Source organism: Sceloporus occidentalis, unplaced genomic scaffold (assembly GCF_023333645.1).
Source record: "Sceloporus occidentalis isolate IW3139 unplaced genomic scaffold, rSceOcc1.0.p SCAF_1, whole genome shotgun sequence".
In the NCBI taxonomy this organism is placed as follows: domain Eukaryota; kingdom Metazoa; phylum Chordata; class Lepidosauria; order Squamata; family Phrynosomatidae; genus Sceloporus; species Sceloporus occidentalis.
In genome coordinates, this window is record NW_028316981.1 from 81162515 (window position 1) to 81180313 (window position 17799).

The following is a 17799-nucleotide window of genomic DNA, read 5'->3' on the forward strand; positions in this document are numbered from 1 at the left end:
CTCCTCCACTTGGAGCAAGACAAAGAAGCCTGGATTTGAAGGAGTGCTTTGTTAGATTTTTATTTGGGAAGGTCCTCCATTCTTCTGGAATGCCCTCCCTGTTGCAGTGCCATGCCCTCCTGGGCGGCTAGGAGGGCATCTGGTCACCCTGCCCTGTTGCTGGGAGCACTGCATCTCCCTCCTTCTTTCTCTCTGTCTCTGAATCCAAGGGCTGGAAGAGCAGCCTTCCCCCTTCCTTCCTTCCTTCCCTCCCTCCCTCCTTCTCCGAAATCAGATGCCTCGATCCCCTCCCCTCTTTAGACCCACACACACTCACGCATGCTCCCAGCAGAGCCACACTCGCCTCCACAGCAGCAGCAGCAGCAGCAGCAGCAGCAGCAGCAGCAGCAGCAGCAGCAGGAGTGCTTGCAAATAAAAAGCAGCAGGCGCATCTTTCGCACTCGGGGCCAGCCACCGCGGATGACTCGGGAAGGTAAAAGGGGGCACCTGGATGGATGAAGTGTGTGGGGAGGGAGATACACCGGGGAACCCTATCCCCGATCCCCTTCCATTGGGCACCCTTTGAGCCTCTCTGGCCCCCGACACGAGTGGAGCACGTGTGAAGGGGCCAAGGCTTTGTCTCTATCTCTCGGGGCGAGTGGGGGAGGCTGGCACTCCTACAGGTGACTCTCTTGCCTCGTGGAAAACCCACCCGTGTTTGTGTGAAGAGTGTGTGTGTGAGTGATCCACCCCTCCCCCTCGTGTTTCTCCCTTCTGCACGGAAGCACCTTGGTCACGCGTGGGAGTGGGTGGGTGTCCACGCGTGTTTTGGGGGACGGGTTGAAGGATCTTAGGATGGATCGGTACGTTGGGCCATGTGTGTTGTGTGTGTGCATTGTGTGGGTCCGTGCACACATCCTGCTGGTGGGTTGGGGAAACTAGCAGGATGTGTGCACGGACCCACACAATGTACACACACATACACAATCCATTCATCTCCTTGCACCCGATCCGTTTCCGAGGCGACTGATTGGTCTCTGTTGGCAACCACTCGCCATCTCCCCCCCTCTTTCCCTTCTCCCCAATGAATCATGGCTGCCTTCTCTCTTTCTATGCCAAGAGAGAGAGAGCCTTCCCAGTTCCCAAAACGACTCCAAAGCCTTCTGGAGGTATTACCCACGAGGAGGGATTCTGTCCTTTTTGGATGCTCCCTCAGCCTCCAGACCAGGCTTCCCAGGCTTCCTCTCCTGCATCCTTTGCCCTGCATTGGTTTCTCTGGCTGTGATGCCAACTTGTGTTGTGGGGGCTCAGGTTGGAGTTACCCATTCATAGAATCATACAATCATAGAATCATAGAGTTGGAAGAGACCCCAAGGGCCATCCAGTCCAACCCCATTTTGCCATGCAGGAACTCTCAGTCAAAGCATCCCCAACAGATGGCCATCCAGCCTCTGCTTAAAGACCTCCAAGGAAAGAGAGTCCAGGGAGTGTGTTCCACTGTCGAACAGCCCTTACTGTCAGGAAGTTCCTCCTAATGTTCAGGTGGAATCTCTTTTCCTGCAGTTTGCATCCATTGTTCCGGGTCCTGTTCTCTGGAGCAGCAGAAAACAAGCTTGCTCCCTCCTCAATATGACACCCCTTCACCTATTTAAATAGGGCTATCTTAGCCTTCTCTTCTCCAGGAAAAACATCCCCAGCTCCCTAAGGCATTCCACATAGGGCATGGTTTCCAGACCCTTCACCATTTTAGTCGCCCTCCTTTGGACACGCTCCAGTTTCTCAGTGTCCTTTTTGAATTGTGGTGCCCAGAACTGGACACAATATTCCAGGTGGGGCCTGACCAGAGCAGAATAGAGTGGTACTATTACTTCCCTTGATCTAGACACTATACTTCCCTATACATTATATACTATACACTATACATTGAACAGGGATACTTATAAGGTCAGGCAGGAGCTTGGGATTCAGCATTAGGGTAGGTTCTCCATCATCTTCAGAACTGCCTTGCAAGGTAGGCTAGTGCGATCATGGCCCCAAATGAGGAGGGAACGGAGGTTGAGAGAAGGCACACAACTAAGCAGTAGGTGTGTGGTACAGTTGGCCCTCCTTATCCACACATTTTTTAATTCAAGCATCCATGGCTTGAAAATATCCAATAAATAAATTCCAACTAGCAAACCTTGATTTTGCCATTTGATATAAGGGACACCATTTTGCTATGCTGTTGTATTTAATGGGACTTGAGCATCCCCAAATTTTGTTTGTCATGGAGGGGACCCCGGAACCGAACCTTAGCGGTTAACAAAGACCCACTGTAGATGTCTGAGCGACAGGGTGGTTTGGTGGTTTGAGTGTTAGACTACGATTTTGGAGGCTGATCTTTGGTTTCCAGCTCAGCCATTAAACCTGCTGGGTGACGTTGGGCAAGCCACATGCTCTCAGCCTCAGGGGAAAGCAATGGCAAACTTTTTCTGAACAAATCTTGCCAAGAAAACCCTATGATAAGTTCCCTGTAGGGTCCCATAAGTCACACAACACACACACAGAGTAGATGTTTAGCATGTAAAAGGAGCCCAGGTCCAGTCCAAGTCTCCAGCATGGGCTGGGAAAGGCTCCTGCTTGGCACTCTGGCTGGAGAGCTCCTGGCTTGCAGACGGAGACGATAGAGAATGTGATTTGTGGTCTGATGTGGAGTAAGACTGCGTCCCATTAGTGAATGAAGTTTGAACTGGAGGTCTTCTACAGGAGCCCCTCTCAACCTTGGTGCCTTCTAGATACGTTGGACTACAACACTAGTATTCTGTGCTCTGCTAAGACCAGATTGTGAAGGCTCTTCTAGAGCGAATGTCCCTGCTTTTGGTCAATTTGCTTTTCCTTTATTTTTTTAAAAGACAGAACTCAAAACTGCCCTATAATCATTCCAACTTGACTGTAGAATAGGTAGATTCAGGGGCTGTCTATTGTTGTTGTTGTTAACTGCCCTCAAATTGACCTCAATTCATGGCAACCCTGTAAACAAGACATTTCCAAAACTCCCTGTCTTCCACTGCTCTGCTGAAGTCCTGTTGATTCATACCCGTGGCTTCCCTAACTGAATCTAGCCATGTGGCCTTACTCTCTTTCTACTACCCCAATTCTCAATAGCATTATTGTTTTTTCTAATGTGTTGTTCCTTCTCATGATATGGCCAAAGTATGGCAGCCTCAGTTTGATCATCTTGGCTTCTAGGGTTATTTCAGACTTAATCTGTTCAAGGATCCACTTGTTTGTCTTTTTGGATGTCCATTGTATCCTCAGCACTCTTCTCCAGCACCACATCTCAAATGAGTTTATTTTCTTTATATCCACTTTTTTCACTGTCCAGCTCTCACATCTGTATATGGTGATGGAGAATCCTATGGGTTGGGCCATTCTAACTTAGTGCTCAGTTGTATATCTTTTCTCTTTAGGATCTTATCTAGTTCTTTCATCGCTGCCTTTTCCATTCCTAGTCTTCTTATCTCTTGACTGCAGTTCCTGTTGTGATCAATGTTTGATCCCCAGTATGAGACACCTTTTAACTGTCTCAATTTCCTCATTGCCTAGGTTGAATGTATGTAGGTCCTCCATTGTCATTATTTTTGTGTTCGTTATGTTCAGGAGTAAGCCTGCCTTTGCACTTTCTTCCTTGACTTTCCTCAGTAATTCTTCAAAGTCAATGATGTTTTCTGCTAGTAATATGATGTCATCCCCATATCTTAGATTGTTGATGTTCCTTTGTCCTATCTTCACTTCTTCTTCTAAGTCTAAACTTTCATATGATGTTTTCTGTGGACAAATTGAACAAATAGGATAATAAAATGCAGCCTTGCCTGACCCCTTTGCCAATTGGGAACCATTCTGTTTCTCCATATTCTGTTCTAACAGTTGCCTCTTGTCTTGAGTACAGTTTTCTCATTAGAGCTATCAAATGTAGCGGGACTCCCGTGTATTTGAGAGTGTTCCATAGCTGTTTATATTCTCTCTCTGTGTGTACATACTATATATAGAGTATATATGTCTATACTATTTTAAAAAATCCATGCTCACCTCATATTGGTGGTGATCTGGACATATGATGTTCTTCTCAATTCAAAGAATTAGCAAAGATTTTTGGAACCCCAGCACGTATTCCTCAGATAGCATTTATTCACAGTTTTCTCCAGATTTTCCAGGAAAATCCAGTTGTGTGATAATTATGGCCAGGAGGAACAGGGAGTGACAGGTCCTCAAGAGCAGGAGGTTCAAGCAGTGTGATCACCATTTTTGTAAATGAAAAAAGGTGTTTGTATATCTGTTTGCCTTCACTTGCACTCTTCCACATGTGTGCATCCTTCCACATTACCACACTACCCTCTTATAGTGTTGCTATTCCACTTTTACTACTCTAGCTGCCTCTTGTTGCATTCTGAGGCTTGTAGTTCAGTGAGAACTAAAAGCTCTCTGGCTGAGAATTCTCATTAATGCCCTTCCTTAAACTGCAAATCCCAGAATGCAACAGGAGGCAGCCAGATCAGTTAAAGTGGAATAGCAGCACTATAAGAGGGTACTGTGGTAATCTATCTTGTCAAATGTTTAAAAATTTGGTGTCATGTCATCAGAAATAATTCAGGGAAGCTCACCATTTTACACCAACATGGCTTCTGGATGGCCACTTAATCCAAATTTGCTGCAAATAGCCTCCCTGTCATTTTTAATAATGTAAACAAGCCCCAGGATCGCCGTGAATCTGAAAAAATCTGGGGTACTCCAGATTTTACTGTATGTGTAAACCGGTCTTCAGCAACCTCCCAGGATGAGCACAATTCAAAGGACATTTGTGATGCTGGAAACTGCCTGTAAATCAGCTCCCACCCCTTACATTATTTATGGTGTGGTTGGCTCCTTGTTTATCTTGATGTGGTCAGTTTCCTTTTGTATTGCCTGATTTTGGGCACTTAGTTTTTGGATGATAACATGCAGAAATCACAACCAGTATGGTGACTTTTTTTAAACCACCTTGGGACCACTGGCAGTAAAAATAGAGGTTGTAAAAATGTCAGTTTGGAGGTTTTGCATGAGTTGTTTTCATCTGAGCATTAACTGAAAGGAAATAATTCAGCATGCTTAAGGTGATATGGAGCCTCTGCATTGGCAGTTTTGGAGAGAAGGGATAACAATGGCTTTTCATCACAGATGTTAGTCAAGGTAGTGCAAGAACAATTCAAAGTGCTGGTCATGACCTATAAAGCCCTATACAGCTGAGGTCCAGAATATCTGAAATACCATATCTCCCCAAATGAATCTATCAGAGTCCTAAGATCTTCAAGGAAGGCGTTTTCTCTGCCCCACCACCATCGCAAGCTCTCTTGGTGAGGACACAACAGAGTGCCTTCTTGATGGTTTCTCCCACCCTCTGGAACTCCCTTCTGCAAGAGGCGAGCCCAGCCCCTTCCCTTTTTTCCTTTCACCAGCAGGCAAAGACATTTTTATTCAAGTAAGCTTTTAATATATAATTGTATGGAGGCTTTTATATAGGGTGTGTCTAATGTTTTTTTTTAAAAAAACTTTTGTATGTTTTTATGTCATTTTATACTGTTTTTAGCTAGTTGATTTTAATTTTTAAAAATTTTTTAAATGTAAAATATTTTAAATGATTTTATCTGTGAGCCACCTTGGGTTCCTTTCTGGGGGAAAGGTATCATAGAAATGAAATAAATTAATGAACTAGAAAAATGGCACATTTTTTAAAAAAGGTTATCTACTTATAATGTCTCTGAATTTTCTTTTAAGCTAATGCCAGTCACAGAGTAAAAACTTAAAACAACAAGATGTGAACTAGAATTAATTTAAAATAATTTATTAAAAAAACATTTTAAATGGCCCCAGCCATAAAAATCACAGTAGCAGGTCACCATTCTGTTAGAAGCAGCCTGGAACAACCAAGTCATTAAGGCCCTGTTAAAAACACTCAGGACATGAATCTCTTGTACTTCCAAGATATGAGATTCCATGAAGATGACAGGCCCAGTAGAACAGTTTCTCACTCTTTGCCAGATTAGCAGAGTTTTATCTGGCTCATGAATCTGATGTCAACAGGACTGTGAAACCACTGGATTTTAATATGAATTTTTAAAATGAATTATCCAAACTGTTGAATCATATGCCAAAATAGGTTCAGCACTATGGATAGTCTTTTAAAAAAAGTCCTGACCAAACCTGGAAAGGATACCTGAGTCGCATCAAAACTTCCAGCGGGCTCAGATCGAACCAGAAGGTCCATGAAGGTCCAGAGAGGATGTCCTGTAGGAAATACTAGTATTTATATTATAAAGAGTGCAGCATATGTCACTGTAGAACAGGATAGAAATATGCATGATGCTCTGGTAAGGTTTAAAAATCCAGTTCTTACGTTTATTGTTGCAAGAAATCCACCAGCAATAGGAAAGCAGATGGACAAAAGAAAGTTACCTATACATTGTTAGAAGAAGCTAATGCTGGCTTTCATGTGTGCATGTAAGAGCCATCCTGAAACCTCATGGATGCTTCCTTCTCAGACAAAGGCTTGTAAAACACTAACACTAATTTTTGGAGAGGAAAAGTGGAGGGAGAATATGACAATTAGTAGTAACAATTATACAAAATATAATACTACCAATTAGTATTATATATTGGGCTGAGAAATACACTGGCAGCTAATGCAGCAGGTAACAAGTTGAAGATGTATGAGAAAATGATTTCACAGATGTTTTTGTGTTCCTGCAAAACTGCCTTGGTAACTTGGGTTTCTCCAGAATGGCATCTGTCACGTACATAATGGAGCTGGGTTTTTGAAGGATGAAGTACTACAACATGAAGGGCTTTAGGCCAGGATAGTCCATTTTGCCCTCTCTACTCTTCTGTTTCTCCCCAACACTAATCCCAGTAAGATCTAGCTCAGACTGAACCACAGGCACCAGATGTTGTTAGCCTTCAGCTTCCTTAATCCCTCACCATTGGCCAAGATGGCTGGGGCTTCTGGGAGCTGAAATCTGACAACATTTGGAGTCTCCCTGGTTGACAATCACTACACTCGCTGCGCTGGTAGCCCACATTCCCTCTTTCCTTTGATGCCTATTCAGGGGTCGGCTTCTTTGCAGAAAAGGCCATGTATGTGTTGGTTCCTGCCTCAACTTGAAGCTCTGTGCTCAAAGATAACCTGGTAGCTGACAACTGTGAGGCTTGCATATTGTCTGAATTATTTAGCGTAAGCTGCAGCCTTTTTGCTCACCAGCACTCAACTAACATCTGGGAGGCTAGCTGTGCAGGGGAGTGGTTGGGATGTATGCTTCTAGACAGGCAAACCAAATGGCAGCTTATTCTCATGGGGAATGGTCTAGACAACCTGTTTGCTCTAAACACGGGCACCACTCTCCATGAAGGACAGGGAATTAGCTGATCACAAACGTTGTACACTGGCAGTTGTCAAAAGTAATAGGGTTGACAGATACAACAAATAACAATGTAACCTCATTTTGAGTTCTAAAAGCTGAAGATAATTTATATTAGGCAATAGTGGCTTTAAACTAGGGGTGTGGAACCTTTGTTTATCTTAATGTTTTAGACCAGATCTTTAGTGTTCGTCCCACCAGTTGGTGTTTCTGGGATTGAAGTCCAAAACATATGGAGGTCAACCCCCCCCCCCAACTAAAGCATGTGTGTGTGTTCTGGCCTTCGACTTGACCATTCTATTTGTATTCTCTACTTTCCCCCTTATTCCCTTTTCTTGAAAGGGAGGGAGCTGTTTTGAATCCTGCCTCTGAGAGCCACTTGGCTCTGTAGAGAGCAAAAATTACACAGAGGATAGGCTTGGCTTGGTTTGGCTTTTATCTTTTGCCTGCCTCCTACACCAGAGGTAGTTGATGACGTTGGGGCAAAGGTGACTGAGCAGCTAGAAACCTTTAAGCTGATGACTGTAGTGACAGTCGCTAGATACACTTCAGGCCATGTTTAATGGGCAAAGGGGAATCAGTTGTCAGCTTCACAAATGTATGGGTCCTCTTTGACTGCCTGGGGCTGATTTATATGTAGCCTAGTAAAAGGAGTGGAGGTTGGGAGGGAATGTCAGGTTTTTGCCCATTTCTGGTACTGTGTTCACCTCATGGCCTGTTTAAATGACAGAAATATTACCACATCCTCTCACATGTCTCCAAAGTGGAAGTTCTGTGCAGTTTTATTTGAAAAAAGGAATTTGTTTTTCCTCAAAGAAGAAAAATTACAGACTGTTTGGTTTAGGTTATGATGGAATTATATAACCCATATATTCTCATCTGCATTATAAATGTGGTTGTAGTTGTAGCTGTTGATTAAGCTTGAAAAAAAACTTTACATAAATGATTAGCCTGCAGAAGAAGAAGAAGAAGAAGAAGAAAAAGATGATGATTTTGGAGAGCCAACATTGCATAGTGGTTTGAGTAGTGGACTATGACTCTGGAGACCATGGTTCAAATACCCACTTGGCCATGTAAACCAACTAGGTGTCTTTGGGCAAGTCATACTCTCTCATCCTCAGAGGATGGCAGTGACAAACCCTCTCTGAAGAAATTTGCCAAGAAAACCCTGTGATAAGTTCACCTTAAGATCGCCATAAATCAGAAATAAATTGAAGGCACACAACAACAATAGATAATTTTTACTAACCTACCAGCTCATTCATACCTGTGTAAGTTGCTTAAAAGGAAAATATACTAGCAATTGGTTTTGTAAAAATTCACTTACTGCTTACCTGGTGACAGGTCTCATCATTGGTGACCAACAGTGTGCACTTGTGCATGTCTACTCAGAAGTAAGACCTATTGAGTTCACAGGGACTTACACCTAGGTAGATCTGCACAGAATTGAACTTCAAGCTGTTAACCTTTGAAGATTATCACTTCTGCATGACTGAAAGGAAGAGAGAGAGAGAGAGAGAAAGAGAGAGAGAGTAGGGGGAGGCAGTGTTTCAGACTGCTGCTCCAGTTTCAAATATTTTGTTAAGATGGAAGAAACTAATATCCAGCCAACCATATTAAAACCTTTTCTCTACAAGCAGACTCAGACATTTTCTTCTCACACAGCTGATTCTATTCACAAGGACAAAGAGAAGCTTCAGCAACCACTTTCTGAAGGCCTTGACCAGGAGAGTATACTGCTTAACTAGGCAGGGATTCTTGCAGCTCTAGGGCGCACAGAGAGAAGAGATGTTTTGGCACACAGGTGGGTAGTGTTCAGGGCTCATGAAATATGCAGCAACCTCAGCAATTTTGCTTTCAACACCTTTCCATTTGTACTAAAATACAAGCACCAGTTTTGTATTCTTTGTTGTAACAATAGTGCCCAGCACGCTCAGTACTGAACTTCTTTTTTATCCCCACATATTTGCCTGACAAAGACTTAAGGGTGACAAATATGTTCCAGTAGGAACTGGTGGTGGAATGCAGGGAAAATTCTGATTTTCACAACCAGCCCTACTATTAGGCAGAGCTGGGCTTTATTAGTCACTGGGTAGTGTGGTGGTTTGAGCATTGGTCTATGACTCTGGATACCAGGGTTCGAATCCCTGCTCAGCCATGAAAACCTATTGGGTGACCTCAGCAAGTCACAGTCTCTCAGCCTCAGAGGATGGCAATGGCAAAGCCTCTCTGAAGAAACTGGCCAAAGAAATCCCATGATAGCTTTGTCTTAGGGTTGCCATAAGTCAGAAATGACTTAAAGGCAAACAACATGCACATAGTGTGGCCCTAAAAAATAATAACAATCTTCAGTCTTTAATGGAAGTGAGTTACTAGATGACTGCAGGATTTCAGCTTCCTTTTAGACTAAAGTGGTTCTAGTATCTTCCAGATAATAATTGAACTACCAATTTCATTGTTCCTCAAAATTAACCAGAGTAGAACTGGAAAACTGGGTGTCCAGCAAATTTTAGAGGGCTTCATGTTATCCAATCCTGACAAACTGGTTCAATTACTGGGCTTCCACACCAAGAATTCCTCAAATTTCTCTAAGGCACCAGGTGGTGCTCACATATGTGGTCCATGTCTGCTTTGGTTGTTCTTGGGTAGGGTTGCCATATCCCGCCGGGGGGCGGGACTTTCCCGGTTTGGGGCGGGTCTGCACTGTCCCGCCCCGGTTTGGCCCTGCCCCGGGATTCCCCCACCCCCCGCGATGGACGCCAGGCAGGGAAAGGAGCCTCGCCTCAGCGAGGCTCGTTCCCTGCTTGGCCTCCTCCGCTGGGGACGGAGGCGGCCTGACGGGGGAAAAGGGCTTCACCTCAGCGAGGCCCTTTCCCCCTGCTTGCCGCCTCCTCCGCTGGGGACGGAGGCGGCCTGACGGGGGAAAAGGGCTTCGCTTCAGCGAGGCCCTTTCCCCCTGCTTGCCGCCTCCTCCGCTGGGGACGGAGGCGGCCTGACGGGGGAAAAGGGCTTCGCTTCAGCGAGGCCCTTTTCCCCTGCTTGCCGCCTCCTCCGCTGGGGACGGAGGCGGCCTGACGGGGGGAAAGGGCTTCGCCTCAGCGAGGCCCTTTTCCCCTGCTTGCCGCCTCCTCCGCCGGCGGGGGAGGCGGCCAGGCCAGGGAAAGAGCCTTTCCTCTTCTTTCTCCTCCTCCTCTTCTTCTGCCTGCTCTCCTCCTCCTCTTCTTCCTCTTCTTCCTCCTCCTCTTCTTCTTACTCTCCTCCTCCTCTTCTTTTTCCTCCTCTCCTCTCCTCCTCCCCCCTTCTTCATCTTCTTCCTCCTCCTCCTCTTCTTCTTCCTCTTCTTCTTCTTACTCTCCTCCTCCTCCTCCTCCTCTTCTCCTCTCCTCCTCCTCCTCCTCCCCTTCTTCTTCATCTTCTCCCTCCTCCTCTTCTTCTCCACCTCTTCTTCTCCACCTCATCCTTCTCCTGTTCCTCCCCTTTTTCTTCCTCTCTACTTCCTCTTCTTCCTCCTCCTCCTTTTCCCCTCTTCCTCCTCCTCTTCTTCCTCCTCTTCCTCCTCCTCTGCTTCTTCCACTCTTCCTCCTCTTCTGGTTTTTGGCCAGAAAGGGAAGCACATTTCTGCCATCTGTCTAGGAATAATGCCAAATGTCCTCCATTTTGATCATGCCTAAGAAACATGCATTTATATGAAAAAAATTTCAAAAATAATCAATTTTTTGTGTGCCCTCCATTTTTAAAAAATGTGTCCTACATTTGAGCATTTTGTCCTACATTTGTCCTACATTTGTCCCGGTTTGGAGGTCCTGACTTATGGCAACCCTATTCTTGGGGAGTTCATTCAAACTCGGGCTAAGCAATGATTGGAGTGGGGTACCATTTTCCCACACCCTACCCCTCCCACAGGAGGGCACTCTAAACAACAACAACAAAAAAAACCCTGAGGACATAAAAAAGAATGGTAGCCAAAAGTCATAAGTTCCTATCACCATGGTGAAGAAGAAATGGAAAAGTATTTGGGAGGGGGTGGTAATTCTGAGGGAGGTTGAGAGGTTTGGGGAGAATGTGTGTGTGCATATGTGCATGTATTGGGGAACTTTGGATTTGATTTTGGCCAAAAGTTGTAATGGTGGCCAAAAGTTGTAAGCTGCTATCACCATTAGGAAGGATACATGGAAAAGTATTTGAGAGGTGATGGGGATTCTGAGGGAGGTTGAGAAATTTGTGTGTGTGTGTGCACGCGCGCATGTATTGGAGAAATTTGTGTTTCATTTTCAGATTATTTTCATGCTGAATTCATTTTTAAAAAGGGGGTTCAATGACCACAAAAGTGGGGCCCATGCACCTCAGTTTTATCACCTCTGTTCTAACTAATTGATCTTACAGAGGACTGAGAGTTCTGTGCAGTTACATAGTGTTTCTTTGCTCCCTCCAGCTCCATGGGAGCATCTGTCAAACCCCTGCTTGTCTCACTCATATTTTACAGTTTCCCACTTAATGACCCCTTCCAGAAGCTCTTCAGCCTGGCATCTCAATGTTTCTGTCACTGCACATGACAGATTCTTCCTTTTACAGAACTTTGTTACCATCAAGTCCACCTGGTTGATGAAAAGATTCTGCTCCTGCCTCAACGCCTAAGCCAGCCTTCCATAACCTTGCTGAACCTAGATGTTTTGGAGTACATTTCCCATCAGTCTCACCCAGCAGGGCCAAAAGTTCAGAATGAGAAGAGTTCTAATCCAAACAGCTGGAAGGCACCAGGTTGGGAGAGGCAACTAGGGAATCACACTAGGTTGAACCAATGTGGTCTCAAAGCCATTTTTATGGGAGCCCTTATCCGCAAATGTTGTTGAAAGTCAGTGACATGTCACTAAAAGCTATTGAAACAAGCTTCTTCCAGTTATCTTCCTTTTCTAGTTTGATGCCCAGATGTGGCACTGAACTGATTTACATCTTCCTTTATTTATACCTAATACAAAGGCACACACACACACACACAGACAAAGTAAGCATTTCTAACATTTGTACTCTGTCCTTTTATGCTAATAATCAAAGTGACAGCCTTCAGCCATCTAATACAATTTTCCTCCTTAGCATGTGGCTAGTGCAGCTCATAGATCTGGAGATGGGGCTAGAACCTGACAGGTTCTATGAAGACAAAGACTTAGCTATGCTTGTTAATGATGATGAAAGTTGCAGCACAACATGCCTGGAAGGTGCCAGGTTGGAGAAGGCTGTAATAAGTGAATGGGTCTGTGTTTTGATCATCCAACAATCTCCTCCCAACATATTCTTTATAATCTGAGGGATTCCAATGGCACCTCTACAGCTTCAGCAAGTAGATCTGGTCAAGCCACTATTTAGCACGTTGAAACAGTTTTAAAAATGCAAGGAGAAGGCATAATGAGAGGATTGTACCCCAAATCAGAGTCATACTGTGAGAATGTTTATTTTTAGATAAATAAATAAACACATTCAGGACATTAATCCAGATTTTCAAGTGGTGGTTAATTCCTTAGCCATGCCCCATGGACTAGATTTGGATCAGCAATTCCTTACTTGCCATTTCATTTTAAATCATAAAAACTATAGTAGGTCTTCACACAATTCTAATTGCATTAATGATATTACATTTATTTTACTCTGAAGTGAATAGGATTTGTCTTGCTAAGAGTGTGGACTTAGCTATTGTTGTTTTTTAAATGATGTGGGCCTAAATGCAATTGTTACTGCTCCCTAGAGTAGAGCTATTGAATAAATTAGAACTTGATAAGTCAATACTGAGAGTGAGTGAGGTGTAGTAGTTTGAGTGTTGGAGTATAACTCTGGAGACCAGGGTTTGATTCCCATCTTGGCCATGAAACCCACTGGGTGACCTTGGGCACATCACATGCTCTCCACCTCAAGGGGAAGGTAATAGCAAACCCCCTCTGAACAAATGTCGTCAAGAAAACTCTATGTGTCTTAGGGTCGCAATAAGTTGGAAATGACTTGAATGCACACTACAAAACCAAAAACATTTAATACTCATGTAAATTAAGTTAATTCACTGTGTCTACTAGCTCGGACTGCCCATTGGTTTTGATCCTGGAGTAACTGGAGTTTAGTCCACTCACACACTGGTCAGTTGACTACTCAGATATGCCCAGCTGATCACCCATTATCTGAATGTGATCAGGTATTAGATATTGCAAGAATGATACTGCAGCTTACTTCTCTAAATGTTCATCATTTGTGAGCAAGTGCAAAAGGGGAAATAGCTTGTCCACTAGCCCTGGAACAGTCAGGGGCACACTTAAGCATTATAGCAAAGTTTCACTAACTAGCTACCTGTGATACTTGCAGGCTTCTCTAGATGGGAACACAATAATAATAATAATAATAATAATAATAATAATAATAAAATTTTATTTATATACTGCCTTTCCAGAGATCAAGGCGGTTTCACAACACAACACATATAACAATAAAAACCATTAAAACATCATAAAAGCAAATCATACAGTAAACAGTCTCACGCTAGCTCAACAATGCTGCTGAGAGGAGAGAGGAAGGGGTCATCAGGGGTCAGGGTATGCCTGCTGGAATAGGTGTGTTTTTAACCCCTTTTTAAATTGTTCCAGCGAGGTGGCCGAGCAGAGCTCGACGGGAAGCGAGTTCCAGAGCTTGGGGGCCGAGGTAGAAAAGGCTCTCTGCGTGGTGGTGACATATCTAGCCTCTGGAACCCTTAGCAATTGCTTCCCGGCAGACCTGAGTGTGCGGGGCGGATTGTATGGAGAGAGGCGGTCCTCCAAGTACCCTGGGCCCAAGCCATTTAGGGCTTTATAGGTAATAACCAACACCTTGTATTGTGCCCGGAAGCGAATAGGCAGCCAGTGAAGGTCTTTAAGGACCGGTGTTATATGACTGGTCCTAGAAGTACCAGTGACCAGTCTTGCCGCCATATTCTGCACCAATTGCAGCTTCCGGGTATGGTACAGGGGTTGCCCCATGTAGAGCGCATTGCAGAAATCCAACCGAGAGGTTACCAGAGCATGTACTGCCGTTTCAAGGTCCCCCCGGCCCAGGTAGGGTCGCAGCTGGCGTATCAGCCTAAGCTGATAACAGGTGCTCCTGACCGTCGCATCCACCTGAGATGTAAGGTGGAGCGACGAGTCAAGGAGCACCCCCAGACTGCGTACTGAGTCCTTCACGGGAAGCATGACCCCGTTCAGAACAGGTGGAACCACCGCCATCCCCGGGCCAGGGGAGCCTATCACGAGTACTTCCATTTTCTCTGGATTCAGGCTGAGTCTGTTTTCCCTCATCCAGCCCATTACCGACTCCAGACAGGCAACGAGAGGAGAGATGCCATCCTTCGTCACTGAATCAGTCGGAGACATAGAGAAGACTATTTGGGTGTCATCAGTGTACTGATAACCCCGCGCCCCATGCCTCCGGATGATCTCTCCCAGCGGTTTCATGTAAATGTTAAAAAGCATGGGGGACAGAATGGCTCCTTGAGGGACCCCAGATGTAAGGGCCCTCTTGTCAGAGCACATGTCCCCCAGCTGCACCATCTGGAATCTCCCAGAGAGATAGGATCGGAACCACTGGAGCGCAGTGCCCCCGATTCCCAACTCCCCCAGGCGCTCCAGAAGGATGCCATGGTCAATGGTATCGAAAGCCGCTGAGATGTCCAAGAGCACTAACAGGGACACGCTACCCCTGTCCATGCCCAGACGGAGATCATCGACCAAGGAGACCATGGCAGTCTCAACCCCATAACCCGCCCGAAAGCCGGTTTGAAATTGGTCTAGATGACAGTGGCCACTGTCTGGAGGGAGAATGAACTGAACTCTCAGTCATGATGATGTGTCATACTCTAAAGTTGATGTGTCATGCTCTTAGCTTGATCAACTTTTCAGGATTTTTGTTTGGACAAAAAATGGAGTGGGTAGGCAGCTTTGAAGTCTTTGAAAGAAAGATGGAATAAAAATTATTAAAGTGTTTTGGTTTGGTTTTTGTTAGATTTTTGCAGTTAGTATAACTATCTCCCAATAATAGCTGTCTTGTGTGTTTTTGAGTTTAGTCTATGTATTAGACCTATTCGTGGTGGTCTTCATTGTTCTCATAATGTTCTTGCTTTAAAAAATTCTTAGTTAGATTTGATCAATTAACTAAACATTTTTGACAGGTCATATGTCTAACCCTATTAAGATTCAAAGGATTGCAATTCTTCTGTTACTTATGTGCTGAACTCAGAGGATTGCACTGGATTAATCTGTATTGCAGTGCTTGTGTGCCTTAGGACAAACTGAAGGCGGAAGTGAATAACCTGGGAACAATCTAATACCTTGGGAAGAATCCTGAAACTCTCAGATTTCTTTGTCCTCTCACCTTCCCCTCTTTTAAAATCCAATGAATTTTTATCCACTATATCTTGCAGGTACAAATCTGGAAACACTTGTTGGCATTTGGTTAGAGTTGTTTGACAAAGGAATGTGCTGCCTCTGAGTGTGGTGGAATCTTCTCCTTTGGAGGTTTTTAAACAGAGGTTGGATGATCATCTGTCATGATTGTGTATTCCTTCATGGAAAGAGATTGCACTGAATAGTTGTTATGGTTTCTTCCAAATCTGTGATTCTATAATTCTATATGATTTCAAAAGCAGCATTGTATTTAACAACTTGCTTAATAGCAGAAGTGGCATGGAACCCCACACAGACAAATGAATTAGGATGGTAGAGGGAGAAAGGCAGATCTCTCCATCTTTATATCTATAGCCCCAGCTATAGCCCCAGTTAAGGGGCTAGGATCATACATTTCTAGAATCTAGAGGAATCTGGGATTTGTAATTCCCTAAAATATATTTTTCAAACTCTATATTTCCAAGCTAGTGTAGGAGAGGGCACAGAAATCTATGTATAGGCTGAGTATATTTTATCTGAAATTCTTGGAACCACAAATGTTTTGCATATACATAATGAGATATATTGGAAGTGGGACCAAAGTCTAATTATGAAATTCATGTATGTTTTGTATACATCTTATACATGTAGACTGAAGGTAATTTTATAAACAATATTTCAATAATTATGTGCATGAAACAATGTTTGTGTACACTGAACCATCAAAAAGCAAAGATGTCACTATCTCAGCCACCATCTGGACCATTTGGGATTTTGGAATTCCAGATAAGGAAAACCTAACCTGTAATAATTCCAGGGAGCAATTGGGATTCCCACATTTATAATTACACCCAGCATAGCTAGTATTCATCCTGTGCATGTTGTTTTACAATCATTTTCCTCTGAACCACTCACATTTGGTCATGAGTACCAGTGGGTTATTACCATCCCTGTCTTTATCTCACAATCTGCACACAATTCCCCAAAGTACAATAACATCAATCAGTTATATATGTATCCAATGAAGCAGGCTAGAGGGAAAGGACTCATGAGGCAGGTTTTATTCTTGTCTTAGTATTTAGAATTTTGGGAAATAGAATTCCAGGCTTTTTGATGAGAAGCTCATTATGTTATGAATATTCAGTTGAAGCATATGTTCTAAAACACAGAGCCGGGTAATAACTTAACTGTGAACCAGTTGTAGATAGATTTTATAGTGTTATATGGCTGGTGGGAGGCAAAGTAGAAGTACAACATTCTGTACATTTTAAACAATTATTTGTTATTGGTGCTTTCCATTGAGAGTGTTGCTATGCTACACTATGCTATAGCAGAATAATATCACTTATGGCCCCATCCTATGGAATCCTGGGAACTATATTTTGATGGAGGACTTAGAAGTCCCTTCCAGAGAGCTCTAGTCTGCTTTCCTGAGTGTCAGCTGAGACCTCACTAAATGATAAATCCCAGGATTGCATAGGATGGAATCATATCCTTTAAAGTGGTATCAAATTGCTATAATCTCTGTAGGTAAACTCAGTCTTAATTGGAGATTAGAACTTGATTGGCCATGATCTGAAATGAGTTTTCCCAGTGCTCTTTTGCTATTCTGTTTTGTACAAAGCACCTTATTTGGCTCATAGAGTCCCCTTGCAAGTATCTTGCTCTTCTCTCAGCCAGAATTGGTCCCTAAACAGCCTGCATTTGATGTGTGCCTTCTTGTTTCCTTGGTAATGTCTCTACCCACACAGCTACACAGCCAGTTGAGATGACACTGGGTTTTACTAGCTGACATATTTTCATTCTGCCTGGGATGTAGATTGCTGGATTGCTTGGGAATTTAGTCTCACTCTGATCCAGTGGCCTAAGTTTCAGAAAACAGAGATTTCACTTGCTCAGTCTTAAAACCTTGAGAGCTCCTTGCCAAAAAGAAAACTTGGTGTTGGGTCCTAAGTGGAACTTGGTCATCCTCTTCAAAGTGACTCACCGTAAGACTGAAGTCCTTG

The 17799-nt window shown here is 43.9% G+C and overlaps 1 protein-coding gene across 1 annotated transcript in view; it reads left to right on the forward strand.

Annotated features, from left to right (window-relative positions):
- The first annotated feature begins 404 nt into the window (after positions 1-404).
- The window catches only part of GPRIN1 (G protein regulated inducer of neurite outgrowth 1), a 56269-nt gene continuing 38874 nt past the window's right edge, over positions 405-17799 (forward strand). Inside the window, exon 1 of the mRNA XM_089527385.1 lies at positions 405-472. The gene's annotated coding sequence lies outside the window, so the exon portion shown is untranslated. The remainder of the gene's footprint in view (positions 473-17799) is intronic.